General features: G+C 36.5%; 1 protein-coding gene across 2 annotated transcripts in view; it reads right to left on the bottom strand.

Annotated features, from left to right (window-relative positions):
* Positions 1 to 23220, bottom strand: part of BMPR2 (bone morphogenetic protein receptor type 2) — a 189626-nt gene that overhangs the window by 72160 nt on the left and 94246 nt on the right. The gene's annotated exons all lie outside the window — the stretch shown is intronic.

Genomic DNA, 23220 nt, shown 5'->3' on the forward strand with positions numbered 1-23220 from the left:
CAGTCATTGGATGCAAGTTCATCGGGATTGGCAGAGATTATGATGGGGCTGGCCCGTGGGTGCTTCCCCGTGGCTTGTCTCGGGCTGGCTAGGCAGCAGTGGGGCTTTCAGAGCCACCGTGCCCACCACACTGTGGTCCTCATGGCCTTGACCATAGCCTCAGGTGTGCTGGCCCAAATGGTATCTCCCCTCTCCCAGGGTCTGCTTCCTGGGGTCTCCTGTCTGTTTGGCCCTACTCTAGGTCATCATATTTGTCTAAAACACCACACAGAGCTCATCTGCCCAGCATCTGCGCCCATCCAGTGCCAGCAGACCCAGGGCCTCTGAGCAGACTCTTAGCAAGGTCTGCGCTGGGTTGACCATCTTCTCTGCCTGCAGTTGGGTCTGTGCATGCAGGGGGGTCAACCCAGTTCTTAAAAAGCTTTTCTTCTCTTTATAAATGCAGGCAAAAATTGCGTTCAGTGAAAGGCATAGATCTTAACAATAGAATTCAATGACTTTTGATGAATAGTCGGGGCACTTTTGGGGACTTCCTCTGAAGGATGAAGAGCAGGAGTGAATCATTCACTCTCTCCAAATCTCCATTTTCCATATCTGACCAGGGCTGCGGTTCAGTGGACGCTGGATACATAGGGCTTTGGTTCTGACTCAGGACCAGGGAACAGGTCTGAGGCCCAATAGCTGGCTGGCTGGTGGCCACACAGGTTCCTACAGGGGCTGGAGGACGTGTCCATACACCTGGTACTGACAGAGGAGTTGCTGGGGCGTGGCTGGAGTGAGGAAGAGCTCTGGGGTGTGCTTTGAGGAAACGTGCGGCGGGTCTTCAGACAGGTGGAACAGGTATGCTGGGCTGGGCAGAAAAGTAGCTCTGAGCAGGTGGTCTGAGCAGGTGTACGCAGGGGTGCTGTGAGAGCTGCTGCCCGCTGACTGCCGCCTCCAGGTACGGGAGGAGAACGAGGGACAAAGTCCCTTGGAGGATGAGTTCCCAGATGAGCAGCTGGGCGGCTCTTGCCGCTCCGTCCTCCCACGTCTGCATCAGAGAGAGGATCTGGCTCCAGACCAGAAACTAACCAGAGCTGCGGTTCATGGGAATCCCATTTTGTCACCTAAGTGCTCATTCTCAAAATCTTGCCCCCACATGGGCCCAGGTCTCACAGTTATTGCTGCCTTCCCAGTCCTCATTGTTGGGTCTGGTGATCCAGTTAATCCTGCCAGATGTCACTTTGGCAGCCACAGATACCCCACAAAGTTTCCTTGCACACGAGCACAAACATTTCCTATGTATTATTCTTTTCTGATCATTCTTTCAGTGTATCCCTTCTGGCTTTGTGCAAAGCGGTTCTTTGTTTTGTACCTTGCCGCTGCTGAGCTCCACAGATCCCACTCCTTCCACACAGTTTGCCAATTGCCTTGACAATTCTTTAAAACAGACCTTCAAACATGCACATCGGGTCTTCCATGAAAAGATCATCAGATCATCCATCATTGATTATTCTCACTCAAAACTGTTCATAAATATTTCCTCAGTTCCTACAAACCCCACTCCTCAGACAGTGAGAGAACGGTGGTAAAGTGACACAATATCTAGGGCATTGATGAAGCCAAGGGGAGTTTAGAATAACTGTTGCTGCTACTGAATCATTCTCCAACACAGACACTTCTCTTTCTCACCTCCTCACCTCTTCTTTTTTCCAATTCTTCTTTTTACCTTTCCTTCTCTTTTATGTTCCTTTCTTTCTCCTTGTACATTTTTTTTTTTTTTTTTTTTTTTGCAGTACGCGGGCCTCTCACTGTTGTGGCCTCTCCCGTTGCGGCGCACAGGCTCTGGACACGCAGGCTCAGTGGCCATGGCTCACGGGCCCAGCCGCTCCACGGCATGTGGGATCTTCCTGGACCGGGGCACGAACCCACGTCCCCTGCATCGGCAGGCGGACTCTCAACCACTGCGGCACCAGGGAAGCCCCTCCTTGTACATATTTTTGTCTACAAACTTGTCTTAGAGGCACCTACATGTCCTGCTTAGAAGCACTAATGAAATGCTAGGCAGTGTAAGAAGTTAGTTTTAGTACAACTCCATCTTGGTTTTCAAACAAAAACAAACAAACAAACAAATAGTTATCATATGATCTATGAGATAAAAGCAATTTATGTTTTTAAAAAATAGCATAGTATTACATCAAATTGCAAAACAAAACACATTAATCTTTCTAATTGAGTGATTGTTCAGTAGCTCCAATGATTTGATGGATCCAACACTTCAAAAATCATCAACTAAAAATACCAACTGGACTTCCCTGGTGGCACAGTCGTTAAGAATCTGCCTGCCAATGCAAGGGACACAGGTTCAAGCTCTGGTCTGGAAAGATCCCACATGCCGCAGAGCAACTAAGCCCATGTACCACAACTACTGAACCTGCACTCTAGAGCCCACAAGCCACAACTACTGAGCCTGTGTGCCACAACTACTGAAGCCCGCACGTCTAGAGCCTGTGTTCTGCAATGAGAAGCCACTGCAATGAGAAGCCCACACACCATAACGAAGAGTGGCCCCCACTTGCCGCAACTAGAGAAAGCCCACGCGCAGCAATGAAGACCCAACGCAGTCAAAAATAAATAAGTAAATTTATTTTAAAAATTAAAAATTAAGGGCTTCCCTGGTGGCGCAGTGGCTGAGAGTCCGCCTGCCGATGCAGGGGACACGGGTTCGTACCCCGGTCTGGGAGGATCCCACATGCCGCGGAGGGGCTGGGCCCGTGACCCATGGTCGCTGAGCCTGCACATCCAGAGCCTGTGCTCTGCAACGGGGGAGGCCGCGGCAGTGAGAGACCCGCATACCACAAAAATAAATAAATAAATAAATAAATAAATAAATAAAATAAAAATAAAAAATAAGACATCGATGTTTAAAGTGATTATTGATATAGCTGGATTAATATCTACCATATAAAAAAATACCAACCTAATAAAAAAGAAAAAGTATTGATCTTTACAGTAACTGACAGGCTATTTAAAAGAACGGAGAAAATTACCTAACTAAAACATCTGTATTAAAAGCTAGCAGAGTAAAAATAATTTTGATTTATACCATTTGTGTGTACATTTTAGATGTCCAATCTTATATACAACAAATTTTATTTTAAAAGGAGTGAGGAATTTATAACATACAGAAAAGAGTTGGTACTAAATATATAGGTGCTAAAAGAAATCTGCCTTTTAAGTTTAGAAATCAATTCTGTTTACTTCCTAAAATTCTCACTTTTCTGTAACAGAAATAGATCCACATTCTTGCTATGGCCTCCTATGGAGGTAGATGGACTGTAGCTCCCCACCCCTTGCCAATAAATTTAGCCATGTGACTTACTCAGCCAACAGGAAGTTGGCAAATATAAAACTAACAGAGATCTAACATATGCTTGGGTGGTTTTGTTCGAACTCTCTGTGATCAACTAATCCACTATGAGAAGAACTATTCTGAGTAGAATGCTGCCCCTTTATCCTGAGCCCCAGAGAAGACCTGAAATGACCCTGCAGCCTGGAGCTCAGTCCAGCCTGTATCAGGAAAACTCCAGCAGATCTGCAAGACCACTGATTATGAGAATAAATGGTTGTTGTTAAAGCCACTGAACTTAGAGGTGGCTTACTGATGAGTATTATTGGCAATAGCTAACAAATAAATGAGTATACCTCCTACTGCTCACGTAACATCTTACAGAGATGTGTGCAAATATATACAACTTTCAAGTTATCTAAAAATCAGACATTTAGGAATAGTTTAGAATAAAAATTTTTTCTAGTTTTACCCATGTTTTTCTCACAATTATAGACATATTAACGTCCAAACAAAAAAGTCTATATAAGAAATGCCTATAACCCCGCTACTAACTACAGAATGAACTTTTAACATTGGAAAAATAAATGATATTTGTTTATTTAAAACAAAGCGCTTTGGTTGTATTGTGGGGTAAGAAATGTAATACTCCCCAAAGATGAACATTATATTTAACTTTTGTGAGCTTCAGATTTGCAAGATGAGACTGGAGACTAGAGACTTGTTGCATAACAATGTGAATGTACTTAACACTACTGAACTGTACACTTAAAAATGGTTAAGATGGTAAATTTTATGTTATGCGTATTTTACCACAATTAAAAAAACTCTAAGAATGGTTCTCACCTTTTTCAAAAATAACTTTTTATTTTTAAGATATCAAGGATATATACATACACATAAAGACCAGAACTCAGTAACAATTTCCAGTATTTATAAAATGATTTACAGATACTATTAGCACTTATTTCAGTGTATTTTTAGTCTTTGATAAAGGAAATAACCTTTTCCTTCACTTCAAAACACCGACCTCTGGTCAGCAGCTTTGGCAACTAGAAATACCATGTTGACTTGCTAGGTGGCTTGGCACTGAGATGTGTCTGACTGAATTTTTTAAAGGGAAAAGAAGTGATCTTTTACTAAATAAAATACACTGTGGTAGACAAAATCATCCCCAAAATGGCACGGAGAGACTCAGGACAGGTAGAAAAAAAGCAGTCTCTGTAGTGAAATAATTGTAAACTACTGTTTTAAATATAAGCATAAATTTCTATTGGGAAAAGAATTCTGTAAAAACCTCTTTTAAAATCGCATATAAGGGACTTCCCTGGTGGCACAGTAGTTAAGAATCTGCCTGCCAATGCAGGGGACATGGGTTCGAGCCCTGGTCCGGGAAGATCCCACATGCCATGGAGCAAATAAGCCCGTGCGCCACAACTACTGAGCCTGTGCTCTAGAGCCTGCGAGTCACAACTACTGAGCTCGCGGGCCACAACTACGGAAGCCCATGCAACTAGAGCCCGTGCTCCGCAACAAGAGAAGCCGCTGCAATGAGAAGCCCGTGTATCGCAACGAAGAGTAGCCCCCGCTTGCCGCCACTAGAGAAAGCCCATGCACAGCAATGAAGACCCAACGCAGCCAAAAGTAAAATAAAAAAATTTATAAAATATAAAAATAAAATCGCATATAAAAATGAGTAGGGAAAATTCTATTTCATGGCAACAACAACAAAAACCCAAAAAACAATAACAAAAAAACAAAGGCAGAAAAACATACTCCATAAATTCTAAAATAGAAAGCCTGAATTAAACATCAGGCTTTTAATATCTGTGCCAATATTAATAGAAACTGAAATTAAAGAATGCCATTTCTAAAAAAAAAAAAAAAAGAATGCCATTTGCAGCAACATGGAAGGAGCTAGCGATGATCATACTAAGTGAACTAAGTCACAAAGACAAATATTATATCACTTATATGTGGAATCTAAAAAATAATACAAATGAACTTATTTACAAAACAAACAGACTCAGACGTAGAAAACAAATTTATGGTTACCAAAGGGAAAGGGGGGTAATAAATTAGGAGTATGTGATTAACAGATACACACTGCTATATATAAAACAGATAAACAACAAGGATTTACTGTACGGCACAGGGAACTATATTCAATATCTTGTAATAACCTATAATGGAAAAGAATCTGATAGAGTATATAAATATGACCGAATATAAATATATAATTGAATAACTTTGCTATACACCTGAAACTAACACAGAATTGTAAATCAACTCTAGTTCAATTAAAAGAAAAAAAAGAATGCCATTTCTTTTTTTCATTTTAAAACAGAATTGAAGTCAATAGGAGTTTCTCTTCTTAATACATAACCCTTCAAACATTGCTTTCTCATAACATTAAACCAATAGATCTTGTTGGGTAAGCCATTTTCACGAAGCTATGTCAGTCATTCTATCAATTAATCTTTAATTAATTTAACAAATTACTGAACATCTTGGAAATGCAGAGGAAATGAGTAGAAAATATAGGGATATGTAATGGAATAGGCTGAGGTCTTGTGGATGTATCCTAGGATTGAAAGGTAATCAAAGTAACTGGCAAGACTATGAAAAAAAATTTTTAGTTTTAAAAAAGTACTTAAGACATTATAGTACTTAGTAAATGATTGCGGGAATAAAGGGAAAGTGAAATCGACAGCCAAAAAATGGTCCAATGACAGACATACTAGGGTGGCTACATCTCCCTGCTACTTTAATAAATGCCATAGTAGACTTGAGGATAGGGAAATGAATTGGGAGTAGAACTGTAAAGCTAACAAGAATATCTAGAAAATAGTTCTCTCCTCCCCCTTTTGCCCCCACTTCCTACATTCATCTATTAACACCAAAGCCTCCGATTTTCTCCTTCCACCAACATTTAACACTACTGAACTGTACACTTATAAACAGTTAAGATGGCAAATTCTGTTATATGTATTTTACCAAAACTAAATTTTTAAAAATGTATTTCTTATAAATGGTATATACTCAATGTGTAGCTATCTTGGTTAAAGACAATAAGCTACAGTAAAGACAAAAATAATTAGGAACAAATTTAGCAAAAGGAAGTGTTAAGACTTGTACACTAAAACTACAAAACATCGTTGAAAGAAATTAAAGAAGTCCTAAATGGGAGGAGTTCCCTTGTGGTCTAGTGGTTAGGATTCAGTGCTTTCACTGCCATGGCCTGGGTTCAATCCCTGGTCGGGGAACTGAGATCCTGCAAGCCACGTGGTGTGGCCAAAACAAAAAAGTCCTACATGAACGGAAAGACATCTCATGCTTATGGGTTAAAGAACTTAATATTATTAAGATGGTAATATTCCTCAAATTTACCTACAGATTCAATACAGTACCTATCAAAATCCCTGTTGCCTTTTTCTGTAGACATGGACAGCATTGTTGTTGGTGATGTAAAATGGTTCATCCACTTTGGAGAACAGTTTGGCAGTTCATCAAAAGTTAAGTATATAGATTTACCGATAAAACCCAATAATTCCACTCTTAGGTATACACAGAACTGAAAACATACGTCCACAAAAAAACTTGTACATTAATGTTCATAGCAGTATTACTGATAGCCAACACTGGAAACAACCCAACTGTCCATCAACTGATGAATGAATAAACAAAATGCGATATATTCATACAGTGGAATATAGTCGTCCCTCGGTATCTGAGGGGAATCGGTTCCAGGAACCCCATGGATAACCAAGTCCACAGATGCTTAAGACAATTATAAAAATGGCAGAGTACAGTTGGCCCTCCATATCCATGGAATGGGGGACCAACTATGTTATTTATTGCTAAAAAGGAATGAATTACTGATACATGCTACAACATGGATGAATCTTTAAAATATTATCCTAAGTGAAAAAAGTCAGACACAAAAGACCACATATTCTATGATTCCATTTATATGAAATGTCCAAAATAGGCAAATCCACTGAGACAGTAAGTAGATTAGGGTTGCCAAGACCTGGAGGGAGAGGGGTAATGGAGAGTGACTACTAATGGGTTTAGGGTTTCTATGTTGAGGTAATGAAAATGATCTGCAATTAGTGGTGATGGTTGTACAGTACTGTGAATATACTAAAAAACACCAACTTTTACACATTAAATATATACATTAAATGGATGAATGTGGGGCTTCCCTGGCAGCAGTGGTTGAGAGTCCGCCTGCCGATGCAGGGGACACAGGTTCGTGCCCTGGTCCGGGAAGATCCCACATGCCGCAGAGCGGCTCGGCCCGAGAGCCATGGCCGCTGAGCCTGCGCATCCGGAGCCTGTGCTCCACAACGGGAGAAGCCACAACAGTGAGAGGCCCGCGTACCGCCAAAAAAAAAAAAAAAAAAAAGGGGGTGAATATTATGATGTTAACTGTATCTCAATAAAGGTGTTACTTTTTTAAAAAGGACAGAGAACCAGCTTAAAAGCACTCTTCTAGCCAAATTCATGGTTATTTTAGCATTAAAAAAAAACCCCACAACTTCATAGTAATACTCAAAAACAAAAACGAACTTTTTGTTCATTTCTTCTTTTTTCTTTTTTTAACACAAGAATGCCAGCTATTATTAATAGAATAAATAATATAATAAGAAAATCACCATTTTATAACCCTAAAATAATAACAAGTTTGGGAAAGGATTACCAATGCATGAAGTGAAAAGGTTGTTGAATAACAAAATTGTTTGCACGGTGCCACAGTAACTACCTGCAGATTACTTACTAACTGCAAAGGAAAAAATGTATGTTTCCAATGGAGAGTCATCATTTTAAATGATACTGTGCTTGATATGATACAATAAGAAGTATACAATATCACCCATGAAGTATTCTTGCCAAAATGTTTAACTCCAATGAAATCAACCTTCTAGACTTAACTTCCAATTTAGAAATTTCAAGGGATTAAAAATACAATAACAATTTAACAAACCCAGAATGTAGGGACAACTAGCCTAAACTCTCTAGAAGTCTATTTCATGTATAGTAAAACTATAGGGGTAGGGGAAGACTGTATTAGATTAACAGAAACTAAAGAGACAAAACAATCAAATGCAATGTATCATCAACCTTAACTGGATTCTGTTTTGAGAAAAAGTTATAAAAGTCATTATGGGGAAGTCTGTGGTTGGACTAAGATACTGCATGATATTATGGAATTTATTGTTAATTTTCTTGGATTTGAGAATGATGTCTTGTATTTCTAAGAGATGTATGTGATATTTGTAGCTTACTTTCAAATAGTTCAACAACAGCAACAATAAGAAAACAGGTATCTATCTGTCCATCCATCTATAAAGAAAGGAGGTGGGCAAGAAAGCAAATTTTGAATATGTTAATAATTACTGAATCTACACAGAAATATAGGATATTAATTGTAATACTCAAACTTTTTCCTCTATATAAAGCAATCTTCATATGAAAAAGGAATAAAAAAGAAGGAATCATGGTCACTATTATCAAAAAATTAGAACTGAAAATAATAATTGAACATTGGGTAGAAAGAATAAAAGCCACCAAAAGTCAAAACACAGCACAGCTTTTTATTGCCTGCTCCATCTCAACTATTGTGTTTAGAGGTCTTAATATGTAACTATATGGATTTAACTATACACACATTGATTACTTATTGTTGCATAACAAATTACCCTAAAATTTAATGACTTAAAACAATACACCTTTATTTTTTCATTTTCTGTTTGTCAGAATCCAGGTACTGCTTAACTGAGTGCTCTGCTTCAGGACCTTTCACAAGGCTGCAATTAAGGTTTAGGGCACTGCCATAGTTATCTCAAGGTTTAAGTGGTGAAGTAACTGCTTCTGAACTTACTAAGTGGTTGTTGGTAGGATTCAGTTCCTTATGGGCTGTTGGCAGTTCCTTGCTGGCTGTTGGCAGGAGGCTAACCTCAGTTCTTTGCCAGGCAGCCCTCTTCATCAGAACTGGCACAGAAGAAGAGCCAGAGAGAGTATACCAGCAAGACAGAAGTCACAGTCTTTGCAAAACCTAACTACAAAAGTCATATCCTATCACTTTTGCCATATTCTATTTGTTAGAATCAAGTCACCAGGTCCCACCCACATTCAGAGAGCCAGGATTACCCAGAGGTGAGAATACCAGGAGACAGGGATCACTGAGAGCCATGTCAGAGGTTGCCTACCACAGTATATATACAGATGGCCCCTGCTTTATGATGATTTGATTTAGGATTTTTAAAATTTATGATAGTATGAAAATGATATGTGTTCTGTAGAAACCGTATTTCAAATTTTGAGTTTTGAGCTTTTCCTGGGCTAGCCATGAGGTACCATACTCTCTTGTGATGCTGGGCAGCAGCAGTGAGCCCCAGCTCCCAGTAAGCCACAAGAAAACGAGAGTAAACAACCAATACACTTATAACCATTCTGTACCCACACCAGTTGTGTTTAACTTTCAGTATTAGACAGATTATCTGAGCTAGTCAACATTTTATTATAAAGTAGGCTTTGTGTTAGATGATTCTGCCCAACTATAGGCTAAGTGTTTTGAGAATGTGTAAGTAGATTAGGCTAAGTTATGATGTTTGTTAGATTGGGAGTATTAAATGAATTTTCTGCTTACAATATTACGATGGATTTATCAGGCTGTAACCCCATCGTAAGTTGAGGAGCATCTGTACATTTGATTCTCGTTAACTGTGGTAGTCATGTTCTATAAAATTATTGCAAACACTTTATTAGCAAATACTGAATCATTGTTCCTATGGGAAATACAGGGTCAGGTGAGCCTCTAGTCAAAACATTTTTGTCAATCCACCAATATATAACCTTCTTTTGTATGTGTTTCTGTTCAAAGTCATTTACTGTATAGCACAGGGAACTCTACTCAATGGTCTGTGGTGACCTAAATAAATGGGAAGGAAATACAAAAAAGAGGGGATATATGTATATGCATAGCTGATTCGCTTTGCTGTACAGCAGAAACTTTAATGCAACACTGTAAAATATACTCAAATAAAAATTAATTTTAAAAAAGAAAAAAGTCATTTAATATACTGTATATTATTGTGTCATTAGAATTGAACTCATGACCAACAGAACTATAACATGCCTGAAAGAAGTTTACCTAACACATGTATTTTCTCTGTAAGGCACATCAAGACTTCTTGCACTTAGGAACACTAAACAGCACTTCAGCACTACAACTGAGGGTCATTTTAAACCAAAAAAATCACCAACAAAAATGCAAAACGCATGGCACAAAATAGACTACGAAGAGGACACCTGTTTACAGTATGAGAGCTCAAGGAAGAAGGCAGCGCATTGCCTTGATTGACCTTAGCTGCTAACACGCACATTAGATGACTCAAATTTTTTATTATTCTGCTCATGTCTGTGAATGACTGAGAAAGCACTGTGAGTATTGATTCTGGGGTTAAAAATACATTTTAGCAAGTAAGGAGTCACAAATATGGAATCCTGAAGATCAACTGTGTTTTATTCATTTTTCAAAACCTTGAGAAGTTTACACTTGGGAAAAATTAAGCAGAATATCCATTTTTTCAAAAATAATTTTTTAAATTTTATTGAAGTATAGTTGATTTACAATGTTGTGTTAATGTCTTCTGTACAGTAAAGTGACTCAGTTATATATATATATTATTTTTCATATTCTTTTCCAATATGATTTGTCACAGAATACTGAATATAGTTCCCTATGCTATATAGTAGGACCCTGTTGTTTATCCATCCTGTATATGACAGTTTGCCTCTGCTAATCCCAAACTCGCACAGGAATAACTTCTTATAGTTTTTGTTGTGGGGGGATGAAAGATGCAGGAAATACTATCTTCTATTTCTCACCTAGAAGGACATAGGAACCTGAATACATTTAATGAGAAACCCAGTAACAATCTTTCCTGCAAATAAAAAAAGATCACAGAAAACCAACTATACACCAATAAAAATTAATTTTAAAAGAGATCACAGAATATAGGCCTCATATAATAAAGTAAAACTAGCAGAAAAGTAGCCTTCATAGTAAAAAAAAAAAAAAAGAATTAAATAAGGGAGGATGTTTGTAATAGGTGGCTTAGACAGTTCCCTCCTAATCATAGCCATTATTTATTGAATGCTTACTACATGCTAGGCACTTTACATGCATTGTCTTGTTTAATCTATACAACAACCATATAAATTAGATACTATTATTTTGCATATGAGGTAACTGATACATAGAGAGGCTAAGTAACCTGCTCAAGGTTATGTTTAGCAAGTAAAACAGCAAGGTTTAACCCAGGCACTGAGATTGAGAGCCAATGCTCTTCATCATTATGCTATACAACCACCCAAAGAATCAAGTGATTATTTTGGAAATCTAGTATTTTCCTTCCCTCAGATGATCCTTTTTATTTTTTTAGCAGATGATTAGGCTAACTTCATATTTGGCTAGAATAAAATGTACTTTTTTAAAGAGACACTTTGAGAAGTACTTAAAACAGTGTTTTGAAGCCATCAGTGCATTCCCAGCCAACGATGTGTCTGTTCACCTACTATTAAACATTATTTATCAAAAAGACAAGAAATAACAAGTGCTGGTGAAGTGTGGAGAAAAGAAACCCCTTGCGCACTGTTTGTGGGAATGAAAATTGGTGCAGCCACTGCGGAAAACAGTATGGAGTTTCCTCAAAAAATTAAAATAGAACTAACATATGATACAACAATTCCACTTCTGGGTACTTATCTGAAGAAAATGAAAACACCAACTCAAAAAGGTATATTCACCCCGTGTTAACTGCAGCATTATTTATAATAGCCATGATATGGAAACAACCTAAGTGTCTATTGATAAATGAATGGATAAAGAAAATATGGTATATGTATATAAGTACATATATATACATATACACATGCATTCACACAATGGAATATCATTCAGCCATAAAAGGAAGGAAATCTTTCTATTTGCAACAACATGGATGAACCCTGAAGGAACTGTGCTAAGTAAAATAAATCAGACAGAGAAAGACAAATACCATATGTGGAATATTTATACAAATACTTTCATGTGGAATATTAAAAAAAAAACTTAGGTTATAGATACAGAGTATGAGGAGATTATTATACAGATTATGTTGAACATCTGAAACTAAATATATTCATACGTCAATTACACCTCAATTTAAAAAACCAACATATTATTTTAAAGACAGCTGCTATTCAAACCACAGCTAGTTTTGAGACAGGCTAGAACCTGGGACCTGGGACCTTTTACTGCAATGCTTGCACCTGGACCTGGAGCAACAAAATACAAAGAAATGATAAGGGACTAAAAATAACTGCGTGCATTCACAGTTGGGGCAAATTATGAACAAGACACAAAAAGACAAAAACCCAACTGCCACTTCTCGAGGAGTCAGGAGGGAAAGCAGGGTACTACACATGCCCCCTGCACATAGCTCCACCAAGGGGGTGGGTAAGCCACCCAAGTCACCCCTCTGGCTCAAAGCCAGGACCGGCCCCTACCCTACCCCATATAAGGGACCAGCTCTCACCACCCCCAACCCCAGGGAGCAGGCAAGGGAATCTGTTACTTGTTTTCACTCCCTTCTGCTGCAGCAGGAGTCCCAACAAAGCCTTGCCTGAATTTCTTGCCTGGTCTCTTATCAATTTCTATTGATTAAGGAGTCCAAGAACCCTGGTTAGTAACAGTTTCATCTTGGTTTTGAATGTATTTGAAGTGTTTTCATGTATCTATGACTTTACTTCTTATGATATGTTGGCATCTGAAACCACTAAATATTTATGGATTTAAGAATAACCAGTTTTTCCATATGAAAAGATGCAGAAAATTCTCAGTAATCAGAGAGATACTACATGGAAATGAAGCACAGTTAAGGCAGGCAGACAGACAGAGAGGAACACAAATGGAACCGGAAATCATAAAAGACAAGAAAAATTATATATACTGAAATAAAGACATGGAAATTATTTCTTGATCAATATACACATTTGTATCTCAGGAGACATTTATTTTTAAATGCCAGTCAATTCTACCATATACACTTGGGACTTGGATTTTACAGACCCAAAACTTCCACTGAGTTTATCAGTAAAGCCAGATTAGCCAACAGGTTTTGCTTTGTTCTTCAAGACAATCAAGTAATATAAAGTTTAAAAACACCAAAAGGAAGAGTGATTTTTTTTTTTAAGAATAGGAGCAAAGTAGGTAGGTATGGAATGGGATAGACTTTCAATAGGACAGAGCTAACAAAACTTCAGAATGAAAACTGTCTGACCAACAACACATAACATGTGTAAATAGAATCTTATTACTACCACATTAAAGAATTAATATTTTCTAAAGGATACACTCCTCTATTTCTCTTGTGCCACTCTTTCTCCACTAATATTTTTAATAAGTATAAAAAGGAATGACATATTTTGTTTTGCTTCTTGCTTAAATGCTTCATGAAGTATTAAGCAAAGACTTTTAAAACATTCTTATTTCCCATTTTCTGTCTACTCAATCACTTTAATGCTGTCACAGAAGCAGTAAAAACTGAAAAAAATTAGTATAAATTCACAATAGCTAAAAACCTACCTGTGGCCCTATGCCAATGTCAGCTTCTCTGAATGTAGGCTTTCTTTTCTAGCTTAGTGTGAGATAAAGACATTTGCTGCCAGACTCTGAAATTAGAATTTCTAATCTTAACAGCACAGCATAAATTAGAATTTCTTATACCTAGCTTTAGATGCAGTTTGATCTTTATTTCTCATCAACTCGATCCAACCATCAACTTAATGAATAATGTACATAAAAGAAAAGAAAAGGATTCTACATTTTTATACTGACTTTCATCTAAGAACTTCCCACTAAATGAGTTAGGTTTATTTAATTTTTTTTAAATGACAAATTTTTGCTGGCTTTTCTACCAACTTGATTATCTTGTTTATAGTTAGGGAGGTTAATTATACCAATTCCAGAAGTCTTATCAAGAAAATTTTCTAAAATAACTGTGAACCTTGCAATAATTATATACTTCTTTCAAACTCTTGGAATTTACAAGCACATTAAGGATGAATTAAGGGTATAAGAAAGTAAAAGAATATACTGTAGGTATAAATTCACTTATTTAAAGAATGGCTTTTATTTTTTTAATTTAATTTTTTTATTATTTGGCTGCGTTGAGTCTTAGTTGTGGCATGTGGGATCTTCATTGAGGCATGTGGGATCTTTCCTTGCAGTGCACGGGCTCTTCGTTGCGGTGCGCGGGCTTCTCTAATTGCGGTGTGCGGGCTTCTCTCTAGTTGTGGTGCACAGGCTCCAGAGAGCGAAGGCTTAGTTGCCCTGCAGCACATGGGATCTTAGTTCCCTGACCAGGGATCAAACCGCATGCCCTGCATTGGAAGGTGGATTCTTAACCACTGGACCCCCCAGGGAAGTCCCAAGAATGGCTTTCTTTTTAAACAGATTAAGTGCCACAAAGTCTCTCATGGTTGGAAGAGACTCAGAATAATATAGTTCACTTTCCTTAAGTGTCAGACTTCTGGTTTTAGGAGTACATTGACATGTTATTACTGAAAGTTAGTTTTCTTTCTTTTGTCTAATTACTAAAGAAGAAAATCTCAACTTGGTGACAATGTAATTCTATTTCCTAACAAACATTTGCTAGTCTCCTCTTTTAACACAGAGAAAGCAAGCTTCAAGTTTCAGACAATTTGATAAGCAACAATATCTAGCTAATTAATAATATGATTTTACTTTCACCTTATTTACAATTAAATAAATAATTTTTAAAGTTACCTTCTACTTACAATACTGGCTTTCCATTTATAATAGTGATGGGAAATTTCCCTTTAAAATACATATAAGTTGTGTTTTTTTTAAATGAGGTTATATGAAGAAAAATAGAAGTGGTCCTTGAATTTTAGGAAATGTGATAAACATTTTCAAAAAAATCTTTTCAATCTCTCTCCCAAATGAATGAACAAACAAATATTAACAGGTCCCCTGTTTGAGTGTAGAGTAATGGTTAATGACAATTGAATATATAGAGTAACGGTTAAAACTAATAGAAAGTAATGTTTGATAACACATACTCTGGAGCCAAAACACCTAGGTTTGAACTTTGGCTCTACCATTCATTGGTTGTGTGACCTGGTACACTGCATATCTGTGTCTCAGTGTTCTCCATGGAAAATAAGAATATAACAGTAACCATTTCATATGTTTCTGTAAGGGTTAAATGTAAAGGTTTAGTGCGTATAGAGGCCTTAGTGAGTACTCAAAAATGTTATTTAGCTAGTTTCAATTTCTCTATATACTAAATGCCTGAATGCCCTTTATATGTTTACTGAAAAGAGACTGCTCTAACAACTCTATAATCCTGATAAAGTGAATTGAAATTTCTCTACAAGATTTATCCCATCTGGAAAAACATTCTCTAAGAATCTTAAGTTTACTGCCAAGTATTTTAAGAAGCAACACTCATTAAATAAATATCTAACACTAATGTCTTAAGGCCAGAGGAAAACAAGATTAAGAACAGCATATGCTGAAGGGGGATGGAAGGAAAGTGCCTAAAAATGTTAACATATCATACTGAGCACAACAGAGGGAGGGTTTCCTAACAGAAAGGAAAGGGCCTCAGAAAATAAGATCTCAAGGGAAGAAAAGTATCTAATCTTCCTTAATTCCATAACTGTGTCTAGAGCCAGGTCTACGTATAATTAAGTACTAAACAGGTACAGAACTACTGGCTAGTATTTATTAAGGTTCTCATATTTTCTCATTTTTAAAGTTCAAACAGTCAAATATGGTACCTATCCCCTTAAAAAGAGATAAACAACTGAAACAGACTCACTAGTAGAACAGAAAAATCTTTGAAAAAGTAATGATTGTAGTACAAAGACCTAGAATATGAGTTATTAATCCATAAATCTCCTCACCACTAGCCAGTTTTGTTTTGGAGAATTATCTCACAATGTGTTTCTGTTTGAACACATGCTATAAGCCTCTGTTGCCAACAACCTCAGATCAGGGATTACAGCAAAATAATTGACACACATTTCTAAATATCAGAACCTCTTTTTCCTTTCTTTTTCTTTCTTTTTTAATGGTAATAATTCTTCTTAATGGAGAAACACAACATGTAAACTATACTTCAGATGCTATGACTGGAGGAAAAAGGTTTTGAGAACAGAGAGTTAGTGTCCTAACTAGCCAGAAATCATTGGTGATCTACAGTCCAAATAGAACCTAATTTTTATGGCACATAACAATGTTCACATAACTTTTTCCAACATTAATAATTAACTGCTGGTGTTTAATTATTTTAAAGCAGACATTTCACTTATGTCTCAATAAAAGCATCAGTGGACTTCCCATTCTGCTACAATTTTCAGGAACCAGTCACACTTGAATTATAGCTTATCTTCCTTTAACTTTTTGCCTATAATTATACTGGTAGACAATAAATGCCTTATGTTAATATTTTGGGCCCCCAACAAAAAATTTTTTAACTTTTAAATTTGAGATTATTTCAAACTTATAAAAACTCCCATATGTATGTTACCCAGATTCACCTGAGTGAACAGGTTGCAGAGGTTTCATTTATTTGTGCCCTATCTTGTTGCCTCTAAAAAACTATGTAGGGCAGTTTTATAAGACTACACAAAATCTGTAATTAAAACAAATTTAAGAACTACAGGTAAGTAGAATACCTTCCTCCAATCCTATAACTATCAAAGTAATCCTTGAATTATTATAATGTGACACTCTGTGGCTCGGCAGAATTACAGATAGTTGCTTATGGTCCTGTGGTTAGTCCATCACCTTTTCCCCTAACAACTCCCCCCACATTATTCTTAAAGATCCACTACTATCATATGCTTTAGCTTCTATCACTCAGTACCTCATTGTCTTGAGCTTCAACGAAGATTGGGGGAAAAAACCAAGCTTCTTTTGAAAGAGAGCTACACCTTGTTATTCTCAATCATCCGTACATTCCTTTACTGCTGCTGGATCTAACCCTACTCAATGTACAAGGGATAGCAAGTAAGAAGGCAAGTAAATGTGGTTGTGGATGTTGTACAGAAGCATACTTGATGAGAAAGATATAATTACAGTAACAGCAACGAATGGTTTGATGTCAAGAAGCAAACTGTTCAGTTGAAAACAATCTAGAAAGAAATGAGTAGGATTCAGAGAACATTAAGTACCCTCTGTTGTTCCCTGGAGCTTAACCTCACCATGTGGTCTTTTAAACAGCCATAATCTATTGATACTTGTGCATTGTTTTCTTTCCCAGTATTAAAATACACTACAATTGTACTTTGAGAGTAATCTCTTAAAATGAGATCGTATAACAGAATCTTAGGAAAAGTTTTTTATATTCTTCTATTACCTTAAAAATTAAAGGCTGATGTTTCACTTTTTGGAAAGGGAAAGGAGAGGGGAATGATCGTGGCTTTTCTGTACTTATACCATGGTGAATCTCAAACAGGAGAGTTAATTTGTTTTGTCTGCGTTTGCTATCCCACTTAACTATTTCACTACATTTGTCCTTTTAACTGAAAGTAGCAACCAGCTTTCAATAAACACCAGTCCAGGGACTTCCCTGGTGGCGCAGTGGTTAAGAATCTGCCTGCCAATGCAGGGGACATGGGTTCGAGTCCTGGTCCAGAAAGATCCCACATGCCGCAGAGCAACTAAGCCCATGTGCCACAACTACTAAGCCTGCGCTCTAGAGCCCGCGAGCCACAACAACTGAGCCCACATGCCACAATGACTGAAGCCCGCATGCACCTAGAGCCCATGCTCCGGCAACAAGAGAAGCCACTGCAATGAGAAGCCCACTCACTGTAACGAAGAGCAGCCCCTGCTCACTGCAGCTAGAGAAAGAAGGCCCGCGCGCAGCAACAAAGACCTAATGCAGCCATAAATAAATACATTTAAAAATAAATTTTAAAAATAAACACCTGTCCATTAGTTAGTGAATCCATTAAATTCATTTTTTTGCCAGATTAAAAAAAGGTAAATCCTATTCCTTCCAAGGATTTAACAATATTTCAAAATTTACACATTAGCACATATTCGTTTATTAAATTATTCATTCAACAAACATTTACTGTACTCCCACTATGTACCTGATACTGCACCAGTCACTGTGGAGACAAAGGGGCATTAAAACAAAGTCCCTATCACCAAAGACTTTAGAATCTAGAAGAGACAGAGCGACAACTGCAAAATACATAAAAATTTAGGTATGATGCCTGCAACTTATTTGCAAAAGGTTAAAAAAAATAGTGATCTACATATATAGAGAGAGGGAGAATGATAAGGCAAATACAGCAAAATGTTGACAATTAGTGAATCTGAGTAAGGGTACATGGCAGTTTTTATAAGTTTGAAATAATTTCAAAAGTTGAAAAGAATTTTTTTGGTTGGGGGCCCAAAATATTAACATTGACTTTTATTGTGTACCAATACAATAGGCAAAAAGTTAAAGGAAGATAAGCTATAAGTCAAATCTGCTAGAGAAAGACTACCACTTCAATCCACTCCTCCTGAGTAGCATGGTTACTCATTAAAATACAGGGTTTATTTTTGACTGAACTACCTACACATTAAGGAGACATCTTTAAGGAGTTTATAGATGTGAGAGCACTTCGAAAGTATAAAATACTATGCAAATAGAAGGCTTTAATGCCATCACGAAAACATCATGTGAGGGATGGAGATACTGTTTCTGTGAACACTGTTCTCAGAAGAATGAGTAATAAGCATTTTAATACCTTTATTAAGGTCTAATTTACACACTATAAAATGAGCACTGAACTTTTATTGAAAGATATTAAGGGTATTTCCTTAGGAAGAGCCAAGGTTCAAAGATTTTTAACAATCATTTTTCTCAAAACTAGTCAGCTTCATTATTGAGAAATAATATTAAAAATGGACAATGAATATAAAAATATTCAAAAATCAAAAAACAAGTGAACCTCATTAGTAAAAACAATGTAAATCCATTTTCAAAATGACCTCAGCAAAGTTTTATTTTAATACTAGTGCTCATTAACATATGATGAGATATGCACTTTAGTATATCACTGATGGGAATGTGAACTGTTTCAACCATTGGAAAAGCAATTTGACAATGTATGAGGAACTTTAATACTGTTACTAGTGGATACAGGAATTACAATTCTGGGAATTATAATTTAATATAATGGTATATATACAAACATGTGCATTGTAGCAAAAAACTAGAAACAGCCTAAATGTCCAAAACCAGAGGAATGGATAAGAAAAATATCTAGTTGGTAAAATATTATACAACCATTAAAACTGATGATTATGAAACATGTAATACCTGGAAAATATTATATTATGTTTAAAAAGCAGGATCTAAAATTTATATCACTAATACAACTATACAAAAATTAAAGAGAAAAGACTAGAAAGAAATATTCAAAATATTAACAATGGTTGTATATGGGTGTAGGGATTTTTAAAGATTATTATTCTCCTCTCCATTTATCTCATTTTTCTATTTTTCTGAATAAACAGGCATGTATTCCTTTAATACTTCCTTAAATAAGTAATATACAAATATATTCTTATGTTAAAGATTCAAACAATACAAAAGTATAATAATAATAGGCAACCTCCCATAAAGAGCCACCCTGAACTATCCCTCCTTCTCTACCCTTGATGAGTTTGCACCATATTTCTAGTAATTTTAAAATACATGTCTTTATTTGGCCAATGTCTATGTTAAATAGTCAATAAATGGCATTTTTATAATGAAAAATTACAGAAAAAAAATCACTACCACCAAACTTTCTACTGATGTAATATTCAATATACGTCAAGGAACAAAAAGTTCTGCTTCTTAATTTTATATTTTAATTAATTCCTTTAAACTTCAACACTTAAAACTATTTTTATTTTGGTCAAGCACCTAAGCATTTACAGACTAAATGTCTGACATTCTATATAGTAGTGGTTATTTTTCTTTCTTTCTTTTTTTTTTTTGGTACGCGGGCCTCTCACTGCTGTGGCCTCTCCCGTTGTGGAGCACAGGCTCCGGACACGCAGGCTCAGCAGCCGTGGCTCACGGGCCCAGCCGCTCCGCGGCATGTGGGATCTTCCCGGACCGGGGCACGAACCCGTGTCCCCTGCATCGGCAGTAGGACTCTCTACCACTGCGCCACCAGGGAAGCACTAGTTTTCTTGAAATTAATATAAAAGTAAATATTCACTTTGTTTACTAACAATGAATTTACTTGATTGTTTTGTTTGAAGAACAAAATACATTAATTGGGTTAACACTCTCAAATTAGAACACTTAAAACACTTTCCCTTTTTATCAGGATAACATTACTGATTTATAGTGGCAATCATTCCCTGCTTTTGATTCAAGAGATTACAGTAGACCAAGTTCTAGGTAACAATCTGAAATGTAGTTGTAAAGATCTTTGAGGTGAATTTATGGACAAATTCACTTTTCTTTCATCTAGCTAGATGTGAAAATTAGAGACCTTGCTTTGTTTGTTTTTTTGTGGAAAATAAATATAGCCAATTCAGTATAATTTCACAATAAAAGCTAATTGCCTTGAGTAGATAGAAACTACATGAAAAAACTCCTTATTGCTTTCAGTTTAGTGTTTCATCAATAAATCAAAGGAAATAGGGACCTCCCTGGTGGTCCAGTGGTTAAGAATCCACCTTCCAATGTAGGGGACGTGGGTTCCATCTCTGGTTGGGGAACTATGATCCCACATGCCGCAGGACAACTAAGCCCGCACACCCCAACTACTGCGCCCGCATACTCTGGAGCCTATGCGCCACAACTAGAGAGAAGCCCACGTGCTGCAACTAGAGAAGCCTGCACGCCACAGCGAAAGATCCCACATGCTGCAACAAAGATTCCGTGGGCCACAACTAAGACCTGATACAGGCAAATAAATTAATTAAAATAAAATAAAATAATAAATTTTAAAAACACTTTAAAAAATAAAATAAATAAATAAATAGATAAATAATCAAAGGAAATAATCCAAAACTGAAGATCTTAGAGTATGGGCTGATAAAATTTCTTGACAGAGAAAAGAATTCTTGAAAAGTGCTACATTTCAATTTTTAAAAATTATTTAAAAAAATTAAAACTTTTTATTTGGAAATAATTATAACAGTTGCAAGAATAACAATAGTACAAAGAATACCCATATGCCTTTATCCAAATTCACTTTTCTTACCATTATACCCCATTTGCTTCATCATTCAAGGAAGGTTAGATACACGCATCATGGCCCTTTACTTCTAAACACTTCTCAGTATTTCCTAAGAATATGGATATTCTCTTATATAACCACACTATTCTTATCAGCTTCAGTAAATTTAACATTGAAAAAAATCTTTAATTATCTATTTTGTCAATTGGATTAACAACATCCTTTATCACATTTTGCACATCCAGTATAGGAGAGTTAGGTATCGCTTAGTTGTCAACTTTCTTAGCCTCCTTTAATATAGAATCTTTCTCAGTCTCTTTTTCTTATATGATATTGACATTTTTGAGGAAAACAAACTCCCTTTTTGTAACAGAACATTCTTAATTTATGATTTGCCTGATGTTCCTTTGTGATTAGATTCATTCTTGATTGAAATACAGTACTAAATTAGTTACACTGTGTCCTCAGAGTATCACGGACGTCCATCTGCCCTTCATTAATGATATTACCTGGTTAAGCTATTGTCTGATTTCCTCACTTTATAATTACTAATTTTTCCCTCGCAATATGTTGGACAAACTCTAAAAGAATGCAAATATCCTCAGTCCTTATTGAACCTGCCCCCTAGATTTAGGATCTTAGGATGATTCTTGCCTGATCCAATCCTTGCCATGATGGCTGCATAATAATTTTCCAACACCTACAGTTACAACTTGGCACTTGGCATTCTACTATACACAAGTGCCCTCTCTTCTCCCTTCTCTGCTATCAGCATAGACTCAATTCATTTTCCCTCCAATGATTTATAACTTATTACTAAATGATCTTAAATGATCTTAAGATCACTAAAATGATCTTAAATGTAGCTCGTGGGAGGTTCCTTCAAACTGGCTACTGTGACAAGTCTCCATCCTTTTGGGGGGTACTTCTTTCCTTATCTTCTAGTGTTATAAGATGTTGCACGTTTATCTTGCACCTATCCTGCTCCAGTTCTAGAATAAGTCATTTTTCCAAGGACCCCAAGTTCCACTGACTGTGGAGTCGTAGTAGAAACTAAACCTGGGCATTATGTACACTCATAGCTATAGGGGTGCTTTTGCTTCTTATTTTTTTCAACAGAGGTAAGAAATATATGTAGGCATGTATGTATACACACACACATATAAATACATACTCATACAAATACATATATACATGGCTGCATATACATGCATGTAACACATACATATGGATATTTTTTAAGTCATAAGTCCATAATAATACCTTGAACTACAATCTATTCACATAGGATTCTCTTTTCTTCCCCCATCTATAACTGTTTCCTTATTCCTTCAGTGAGAACACTGGTTCCCAAGAATATCAACACTAATACTCATTTTCTTAATCCTATAATACAAATATATCTACAATTGTTTCAGAATTGCTTTGTACACACTACTAAAAATCAAACCTTCTAAAAAGAGTTCAGTTATTTGTTTGCAATTCTCCCCCCAATCTCTTATATATTGCCTAAAAGAGTATATACAGTCAAATACTGTTTTTGTAAAATGCTTAGATTAGTTCTTTCTTTTTCCCTTAAGTGTGATTATGATGTTTATGTAAAATACAACTAGTTTGGGATT

This window comes from Lagenorhynchus albirostris, chromosome 6 (assembly GCF_949774975.1).
Source record: "Lagenorhynchus albirostris chromosome 6, mLagAlb1.1, whole genome shotgun sequence".
Lineage (NCBI taxonomy): Eukaryota > Metazoa > Chordata > Mammalia > Artiodactyla > Delphinidae > Lagenorhynchus > Lagenorhynchus albirostris.